General features: G+C 41.9%; 1 long non-coding RNA gene across 1 annotated transcript; it reads left to right on the top strand.

The window, feature by feature from the left end:
* The first annotated feature begins 2,349 nt into the window (after positions 1-2,349).
* Positions 2,350-8,161, top strand: LOC121322480. The gene is made up of 3 exons (XR_005951038.1): positions 2,350-2,586; positions 6,259-6,575; positions 7,517-8,161. It is a non-coding gene; the product is annotated as an uncharacterized LOC121322480 (long non-coding RNA).
* The last annotated feature ends 907 nt before the right edge of the window (positions 8,162-9,068 follow it).

The raw sequence follows: 9,068 nt of genomic DNA, 5'->3' as shown, positions 1-9,068 counted from the left end.
TGCAGGGCTTTGCCATCATCGCTGCCCCCCTGCACCGCCTCCTGAGGAAAGACGAGCCTTTTGAGTGGAACCCGGCATGCCAGGAGGCGTTCGCCTCCCTGCAACATGCGCTGTGCCAGTCCCCGGTGCTGGCTCCCCCGGATGTCCGTTCTCCCTTCCTGCTGGAGACAGATGCAAGCAACGAGGGGATCGGGGCTGTCTTATCCCAGCCGGGTCCGGAAGGGAAGCATGTGGTGACGTATTTTAGCCGGTCGCTCAGCAAGGCGGAGCGCTGGTATTGCGTCACCCAACGGGAGCTGTTTGCGGTGGTGGAGGGGGTCCGCCACTTCCGCCACTATCTCTGCGGGCTCCCTTTCACCATTCGCACGGACCACGCTGCCCTGCAGTGGCTACTGACGTTCCGGGAGCCGGAGAGACAGGTCGCCCGTTGGATCGAGCAGCTCCAGGCTTTTCAGTACCGGATCCAACACCGGGCTGGTGAGAAGCACGCCAATGCGGACGCACTGTCCCATCGTCCCTGTGCCCGGGAGGGATGCGCCCATTGCAGCAGAAAGGAGGAGCGGGAAGCAGAGCTGTCCCACCGGGGGGAAGAGCAATGCTGGATGGCAGTATCGGCTGAGAGGGTGGATTGGAGAGCCCATCAGGACAGAGACCTGGACCTCCGCCCCATACTACAATGGCTAGAGGAGCAGCGAAGGCCCCCTTGGGAAGAGGTGGCCCCTTTTTCCACAGCCACTCGGGGGCTGTGGGCTCAGTGGAGCGGGTTGGCCTTGCGTGACAGAGTCCTTCAGCGGCAGTGGAAGGTGCCCGCCACGGGAGAGGTGAGGTGGCAGGTGGTTATCCCCGGGGCGATGCGTCAGGAGGTGCTAGAGGCCCATCATGGGACCCCAAGCACTGGTCATTTTGGAGTGACAAAGACCCTGCGACGGCTCCGCCAGTCATTCTACTGGGGGCAGTGCAGGCGAGACGTGGAGGACCACTGCCGGCGCTGTGACATCTGCACTGCCCGGAAAGGACCCCAGGGCCGGTCACACGCCCCACTCCAGCAGTACCAGGTCGGGGGTCCTATGGAGAGGGTTGCCGTAGACGTACTAGGCCCCTTTCCACGCTCTGAGAGGGGGAAACGGTTCGTTCGGGCCTCGATTACTTCACTAAGTGGCCAGAGGCGTATGCTTTGCCAGACCAGGAGGCGGAGACGGTCGCTGAAGCACTGCTGGAGGGGTTCTTCAGCCAGTTTGGGGTCCCTCAAGAGTTACATTCCGACCAAGGGCGCAACTTTGAGTCCCGGGTCTTTGCCGGGATGTGCCAGCGCCTGGGCATCAAGAAGATGCGGACCACCCCTCTGCACCCTCAGAGCGACGGACTGGTGGAGAGGTTCAACCGCACGCTGGCTGTGCAGCTGGCTGTCACCACCGCCACCCACAAGCGGGACTGGGACACCCACCTGCCTGTTGTGCTGTTGGCCTGACGCTCTGCTGTCCAGGATTCCACCGCATGCACCCCTGCCCTGCTGATGCTGGGGAGTGAGCTGCGCACTCCTGCAGAGCTAGCTTTTGGTCATCCCCCAGATGCGTAACGACCCTGGCGATGGCAGCATCCTGGAAGTTGTGTTTGTCTTGTTTGTTACGTCCTGTTAAGGTTTTATGTATTGTGAGGGTACGGCACGCCGTTAGTGTGTGTCTGCGTGAGTGTGTGTGTGTGCGCGTTCTGTGTAACACAGGGGCCATTGTTTAACCTTGAAAACAATTAAATTATTTTTAAAATATTTACTTGGGGGGGAGGAGGGGGGGCTAAGAATGAAAAATGTCAAAGAACAAAAATGCCATTTAATATGAAAATTGTCAAAATAAAGGGGCAGCCAGAAGGTAAGAATTTACCAGGTAATGTGGTTTCATCTGCAGCGGTTTTCAAACTAGGGTACGCTAGAAAAAAATTGAAATGTCGGACAACGCATGTTATTTAGTGCCAGTTTCCAATCTATTACAAACTTCTGTCATGTAATCAACGTTTAATCGCTAACCCCAGACAGGTGCTGTGACAGCTTTCAGTAAACACGTGGCTAATTTACATATTAAATAAGTACGTTTGAAATAAGGCCTGTTTAGATGTCATATAAACAGTTGAGCGGTTACTGCAGTCTGTCTTTGGGATAAAAAAAAAATACATATTTAAAAAAAAAAAAAAAACTGAAAGCCAAGTCTTTATTCCATTTTATTTCCTGTGTGCGTTCGTGCCTGCAAATCGATATATATTTTTTCAATGACCCGATTAAAGTTTAATATTATGTTAAGTACTTTTGGTTAATTTCAAAATACAGATTGTATTGCCAATCAGAAACCGAAGTATTGCCATGCGGACTAATTTTAAAAGCCGTTACGTCTGGTGTGACTATAAGAGTTTTTAGCTTTCAAACTAGTGAAAAAAATATGGATTATTGGCACAATACTAGTATATTACTAGCGACCAAGACGAAATACCGTCAGATTGAAAACGCCAAAAATGCCTTGCGACTGAAGCTCTCTTAAATTCCCCTGCCATCATCAGTGATTTGTCTGGTAACAGGGACATCCATCCCACTGATACTAGGTAAGCGTTTTATTATTTTTTGCATGAGTACTGTAGATTTCAGTCACCAAGAATTTAAAAATGCCAGTAATATTTTTGTAATGAGGTCAGCAGTAGAGCTGCGTTAACTTTTCTTTGCCTGCATTTCTGTAATTTTATTCTCAATTAAAATACATGATTACCATTTGCTATCACGGAATAGTCCGTCATTTCATAGTGATAGAGGCTAGCACGGAGGCTTCGTTGATTTGAATTAGTAATTACAATAAAATGATGTTTCCAACAACAAGAAACCTGTTTTGAGGGACTATTTTTATCCAAAAGTAAATATAATATATTTTTTCGTTAATACTGTAACGTTTATAATTGTCTCCATCGCACACTCCAAGGCTTGTGAGTTTAATTGTATCATGTTATTGTACAGACCTTTTTTTTGTTTTCATTTTATTATGACTATCTCGGGTGGGGGAGATGGGGTGGACTACATTTTTTGGAAAGGGGTGTGCAGCTTAAAAAGACTGAAAACCCCTATTCTAAAATTATTTGGTACAATGAATATTCTGTACTCAGTGACGCACCAGCATCACTGTGACACATTTCCCAATATTCTCCCCAAAGTGATAGTGAGTATTGTAGAGACACCGTGGTTGTATCTCTAGCTTTACAGTTTTTTATTTTTTGTTTTTCAGAAACAAAAGGTCAGTAAACTTTGTTGGCTTATTTAAAACAAACAAAAATAAGAAATCTTGGTTGGTTCTGATTCAAACATAATGACCCCCTCACTGAAGAAAATGTCCCTATGTTACTATTGCACTGCTGAGTTCTTAAAAATGAGTTTCCTGGAGAGCATTCCTGGGCATTCAGGTAGTTGTGCACAGTCTAGTCTTTCCAGGTGGAGGCACAGCGCTATTATGAACAATTGAAGATTAAACCAAATAGGATAAATAACCAGGTGGACCGCAAGACCTGCTACCACTGAACTCAGGAAACATATTGAACACACAAGACCTGCTACCAGTCAACTCGGGGAAACATCTTCTAGAACCCCTGGTATATTCAGGGTTCTCCCTAGGAACTCTGTACAGCCGGGCAGCAGAACATTATCACCGGGAGCACTTTTAACGGGAAAAATAAACTTGCTTTACCTTAAATCTATAATATGACAAATAATTTGAATAATGTGTTGTCTTTCTTTGACTATCTGGTTGCGCTTTATTATGTTCTACCTTTTTCTTTTTCATTACTGGTTTTTTTTATTATGGTAAATTACCGTGCTTATTTAGGCACTTTACATTTTGGCTGAGGAAAGATAACGTGGGGTTATTGGAGTTTAAAAAAAAAAAAAGGGTAACCTTTTCACTTTCCATTATTGAGCTTATTGCTTAATTTAAATTGTTTTCAGGACATGTTGTTAATGCATGTCTATTTTAGTTTTACGCTGTTCTACATTATTTGAATGCAACTGTTCATTTTAACCTTTTTTTTTAACACGGCAGTACTGGCACACATTTGGTCAACATCATAACTGTTGCATGAAACCGGAGTGTAATAATCCAGCATCTCTGCACTTAAGCATTTGTATGTCAGCTAACAAGTGTTCAGCTGATATCCCATTATGCCTTTCTTCTTAAAGGCATACAGTCTCTGTATATGATCCCCCAATGTCTCTCACAAGCACCTGGGTACATATTGTTACGATATCACAACAAAATAAATACATATTTTTATTTTGGTGCACATGTATAGTTATTATCTACTATATGTCACCAAATTGACAATAATAATACCTGAAAAAATCTTTAATATTTTTTTAATAAAGTATCTGGCGCAAATATAATATTAGGCGGTGGATTGTGCCAATCGATGAATTATTTTGACCCCCTGCGTTCATTATCACTATTTTTGATTTGAAAATAATTGGTTTATTTTTTTAGCAGTCATTTTTAATGTTTTAGCTTAACACAAAACCCGCCCCTTCAACTCTCTGATTGATTAAATGTTGTGTGAAGATGTAACACAGCTGTCATGTGGTTCCAAGATTTTGTGTTTTTTTTTTTTTTCACACTGCAACGGTCTGCTAGAAGTGAAATCAATCCTTATTGTTAAAGGCACAGTAGCATCTGCAAGATGGGCAGATTGGTTTTTTTCAGCCAGACGGCCTGCCCGGCTTGACAAGACGTGGGGCGATCCCTGATATTCAGTGGTTGTGCTGAAGAACATGTTCAATTGAATAGCTCGGGTGGGGGTTACATAAGGTTTTAGAAGACCAAAAACAAACCTTGTCAGGGAAAAGAAAAATAAAAATGGATCAGAACATAAGTTCAAAGCTGAAATTAAGAAATGCAGTAAGTAAAGCACAGATGCATAGGAAAAACAAATGTTAGAAATTTAAATAAAATGCAAAGGTGTAGAGACCCAAAAATTGTGGTGTTTGCAAAAAAGCCAAAGGAAACAGAGTATGGTCTATGAGAAAGAGGAACAAAAAAAGCAAATGGAATATGAGAGAGACTTGAGCAAAATGTTAATTTTCAAGAACGGATAAAAAAAATGTTTATGCATCGAGGGAAACTTATGAAAGTAAACTACTACAAGAGGAAGCTTTCAGAGGATTGAGACAAAAATCTCAAGTTGGCAGAAGTGCGTGCAAGTTTGGCAGCACAATTATAAGGAAGTGAAGGTAGAGTTGGATAATTTATTACTGAGAATTAACAGCATTCCAACACAATAAGTACTGATGCATTGAGAGAAGTGTATATGGATTTAGTGCCCAACATGGGTGTCGGTGCATGTAAGGCATCTTAGGTAGTCAGGACAGTGACACAAAAGTACAGACTCCCTGGTGAAACCTTTATTAAATATATGCCTTTAGCAGCAATGCAGGTGTCATTACTACATGCACAGGAAACCATGTTAAAATAAAATGATGTCGCCCTTTGTACAAGTGGTACAACTAAATTTGGACAGAAATATGGAACTGCAGGGGTCTTTTAAAAAGACGGAACCCGTATGCATTTACGACTCGGAGCACAAGCTTCAGGCAAAGCAGAATGCACATTTAACACAATCTGAAAAATGGTGCAAGACAGTTCCGAGCCAAGAAGTTGATTTAGACCAGGGGTTCCCAATCCTGGTCCTGGAGGGCAGGTGTCCCTCCTGGCGCTTGTTCCAACTGTACTCTAAATGACTTAATTGGACCAATCAAGTACTTACTAGAAGCTTAATTGTTCCATTTAAGCAATTTAGTATACAGTTGGAACAAAAATTAGGAGGAACAGTGGCCCTCCAGGAACATTGGGAGAGATATTTTCATTAAGCTGGGTCCACACCTGAGCTTTCAGTTGCGCAACACAATCGCAAAATCGCGCAACTCAGTTTTGTGCAATTACTGTGTCCACATTCAGATGTCAACAAGTTTAATTGTTTTTGATACCGGTGGAGACGGCTTTTTGTCTTTTGTTCTGTATCTACATATTGAATTGGTGTGTGTTTTTTTTTTTGTTGTTTTTTGGGGGGGGGGTTGCAACTGGGGTAATGCTGGGTTTTCTTTGGTTCCGTGTATCAAGTTTCAATTTATTTATTTATTTATTTATTTATTTATTTATTTTTTAAACAACTTTTTTCTTAACTGTTGTAATGGGTTCAGTTATTACCGAGGAAAAGCTGACTTATTTTCACAACTGTTTTTATTTTCAGTTACATATTCCCTAACAAAAAAGCAAAGCCTAAAAGCTGTACAAAACCGTGGTTGAGACGTTGCCAGAAAAATGGGGCATATCAAGCCCTTGCACAGGAGATGAGACTTGAAGACGAATTCAACCTATTACTGAACTTGGCCTCCTTTAAAAGAAGATACCTTCTTCAGAGCTGCCTTACCGGCAGAAGAGAGACCACGACAGGTGACACCTACACAAGTTTAGGATATCTGTACAGAATCTCAAAACAAGCCCTGTTATTATCCCCGGTGTGTGTGTGTTGCAATATACCATGTGCTGAAGGACAACTACTTGCAGGTAAGCACAAAAAACTTTTGTTGTTATTATTTGATCATTATATTGTGTAAAAAAACACTAAAATAACTTGTATAAACTTTGTAATCAACAAACACTCTATAATGTTATTGATTGTATTGAATAAACCTTCCAGACAGATTTATGAAAAAGTAATTTCTAGTCTGACACAAACCTCTTCTTTCAACGCAACAGCATAGAAATAGCTGTAATGTCAACTAAAGATTCGTTACACGGCTCAAGTCACCCCATTTTTCTCACGCACCCCAACTATTTACAGAAGGACACAATTTTTTTTTTTAATACTATTGCGCTACAAATAAAATTCTAAATACTGGAGTTAAACATTAACAAAACAGTAATAAATGTTGACTAGTGAGTCATATAGGCTATATAAACTAGCAACCCACCAAGTCATTGAGCCACCCATCTACTAGTTTGATAATGGTGAATTTGTAGTGACACGTACGTGTCATTTGTACTGGGTGATATAGGGTGGAAATATTAAGGCTGGAAACCTACAGGTGTTTGAGGACCAACAAATTGCGCCTCATATAAAACACTTTGTATTTTATATTTTGCCCGTTTTCTCATATGTTCTGTAGGTAGGCTACGAAGCTCCCCTGCAACACTGGGCATCCAATTGCAAGGTTTACTAAGTCGGCAGTATCTCTCTTCTCGACTATTTGCTTGGGTTTCTTGGGTGGCGAGATGGTTGGTACCATAACGTCTTCCCCTTCGCAATGCTGTGAAACATCACCAGTGTAGTGATCCTAAAAAAATGTAAACATACATCAACACCAGTAAATTTTGTTGCCAAGTATGTAGTAGTATATGTATGTAAACTTAGGATTTTCAGTACACTTACAGTTTTGCGTTTCTGGAGGTTTTGCTAATATTTATAACATTTTAAAAGCATATTTTTTTGTTTCTTGTGTTCACAGACACCGAACTCTAAAGAGAAATGGATGGATGTCAAACAATTTGAGGATAGGAGGAATTTTCCTCGATGCATCGGAGCAATGGGTGGCAAGCACATTGTTCTTCAGGCTCCCATGAGATCAGGGTCCACATACGACAAATACAAGCATACCTATAGCATCGTGCTACTCGCTGTTGTAGAATCATGCTACAGATTTCTGTACATAGATCATCACAAAAGCAGCATGGGCCCGACATAATTCAACCAAGAGATGCAGTCTATCCAGTTGTACATGCCAAAACAATCTGTGGATACAGGACACTGATTCAATGACTGTCACCCCAGCACCTTGGGGAAAGGAGGAAATCACAGGCATGACCACTGCTACAGCAAGGAAGCAACATGTCAACAATCAACGCTTGTGAAATTCTGGATGAACTTATGGATTATTTTACTTCTGAGGGGGCTGTTTCTTGGCAGTAGAGAATGATATAAAAACCCTAGGCCAACATGTATTCAGGCACAGATTCATTATTTTCGTATCAATTTCTTCTAAGCAGTTTCCCAACCCTGGTCCTGGGGATCGCAGTATGTGTCTCCTGGTTTTCGATCCAACTCAGATCTCAATTATTTAATTGAACTACTATATATATATATATATATATATATATATATATATATATACATATATACACCGTGAAAAAGTATTTGCCCCCTGTCTGATTTTCTGTATTTTTGCATATTTTTTTACACTGAATGTTATCAGATCTTCAACCAAAATCTAATATTAGATAAAAGGGCCCCTAGTGAACAAATAACACAAAATTGATACTTATTTAATTTATTTTTTAAAGAAAGTTATGCAACACCCAATGCCCCTGTGTGAAAAAGTAATCTCCCCCTTAGACTTAATAACTGGTTATGCCACCTTTATCAGCAATAACTGCAACCAAACGCTTCCTGTAGTTATTGATCAGTCTCTCGCAGCGCTGTGGAGGAATTTTGGTTTACTCCTTCATGCAGAACTGCTTCAACTCAGTGACATTTGTTTGTTTTCAAGCATAAACTGCAAGTTTCTGGTCCTGCCACAACATCTCAATGGGGTTTAGGTCTGGACTGACTAGGCCATTCCAAAACTTTAAATTCCTTGTTCTTCAATCATGCTGATGTAGACTTGCTTATGTGTTTTGGATCATTGTTTTGCTGCATGACCGAGCTGCGCTTAAGCTTCAGCTCACGGACGGATGTCCTGACAGTCTCCTGCATCATGACATTCATGGTTCCTTCAATGATGACAAGTCGTCCATGTCTTGATGCAGCAAAGCATCCCCAAATCATGACACTACCACCACCATGCTTGACCGTTGGTATGAGGTTCTTACTGTGGAATGTAATGTTTGGTTTTCGCCAGACATAACGGGGCCCATGTTGGCCAAAAAGTTCTACTTTTGACTCCTCTGTCCATAGAACATTGTTCCAGAACTCTTGAGGTTCATCCAGATGCTTTTTGGCAAACTTGAGATGAGCATTCATGTTCTTCTTAGTGAGCAGTGGTTTCCACCTTGCTACTCTGC

Source organism: Polyodon spathula, chromosome 10, assembly GCF_017654505.1.
Source record: "Polyodon spathula isolate WHYD16114869_AA chromosome 10, ASM1765450v1, whole genome shotgun sequence".
In the NCBI taxonomy this organism is placed as follows: Eukaryota; Metazoa; Chordata; class Actinopteri; order Acipenseriformes; family Polyodontidae; genus Polyodon; species Polyodon spathula.
Note: the sequence above shows the minus strand (reverse complement) of the source record. Positions and strands in the feature narration are given on the sequence as shown.